This window comes from Medicago sativa, chromosome 1 (genome assembly GCF_051527215.1).
Source record: "Medicago sativa cultivar Bolivia chromosome 1, Bolivia_mono, whole genome shotgun sequence".
Taxonomy (NCBI): Eukaryota; Viridiplantae; Streptophyta; class Magnoliopsida; order Fabales; family Fabaceae; genus Medicago; species Medicago sativa.
In genome coordinates, this window is record NC_140749.1 from 80,130,356 (window position 1) to 80,131,558 (window position 1,203).

At 43.3% G+C, this 1,203-nt stretch overlaps 1 non-coding gene across 1 annotated transcript; it reads right to left on the minus strand.

The window, feature by feature from the left end:
* Nucleotides 1–525: 525 nt before the first annotated feature.
* On the minus strand, nt 526–631 carry LOC146957943 (small nucleolar RNA R71). The gene has a single exon (XR_015025271.1). It is a non-coding gene; the product is annotated as a small nucleolar RNA R71 (small nucleolar RNA).
* Between the last annotated feature and the right edge of the window lie 572 nt (nt 632–1,203).

Here is a 1,203-nt window from a genome sequence, read left to right on the forward strand (position 1 = left end):
TTGAAAGGACTGCTAGAGCACTCCGGAAAGCTGTCCGGTTGCAAAGGTTAGCTCATTCCGTTCCACCGGGTGTTCGAGAACAAACACCGGAGCCACTCTCAACTGAATCTGAAACATCTGCTTCTCCTAAATCTGTTATCATGGGAGAACCTGCACCAAGACCTAAGCTAGGAGACTACGGGTTAGCTACTCATCGCGGTCAACTGACCCACACTTTTCAACCGGCTAACCCCGTTGCTTTCGACATCAAGACAACTGTCCTCAACGGTTTGAGGGACAAGCAATTCGATGGGACTGAAGCTATGAGTCCTCATGAACACTTGAGCCGCTTTGCTGAAACTTGTGAATTTTGTGTGCAACCAGCCACCGTGACTGAAGCACAAAAGAAACTAAGGCTATTTCCTTTCACCTTGACGGGAAAAGCAAAAGATTGGTTGCTAACAATTCCAAACGGGACTGTCCAAACATGGGAAGAGTTAGAGCTGAAGTTCTTGGAGAAATATTTCCCTATGTCTAAATATTGGGAAAAGAAGATGGAGATCTCTAACTTCAAGCAAGGAGAAGGTGAATCATTGTATGATGCTTGGGAGCGATTCAATTTGCTTCTGAAGAGATGCCCTAATCATGAGTTCACCGAGAAGCAATACCTCCAAATCTTCGCTGAGGGGGTGACACCAAACACAAGAATGTTCTTAGATGCTTCCGCGGGAGGTAGTCTCAAAAGCAAAACTGATCATGAAGTTCAAGCTTTAATTGAAAACATGGCTGGCAATGAGTATCGTGATCAAGCTAAGAAGAAAGAAAGAGGAGTGTTTGGGGTAAGTGAGCAAACTGCTATCCTTGCTAACCAAGCAGCTATGAACAAACAAATCGAAGCTCTAACTAAGGAGTTTCAAGGTTTCAATTTGGCTCATAAGCAACAACAAGTAGCTGCAATCAAATGTGATCTATGTGGTGAAGAACATCCCAACGGTGAATGTGTTCCAGAAGGATCAAGTGAAGAAGCTAACTTCATGGGAGGCTATCAAAGACAAAATCAATACTACAATTCAGGCATCAACAAGCATCCCAATCTAAGCTACTCAAATAACAACGCTTTGAACTCTCAGATGCTAACTCCTCCACAACAACAACAAAGAAAGCCATCAGCTCTTGAGGAAACTATGATGAATTTTATGAAGATGACTCAAGGCAACTTTGAAG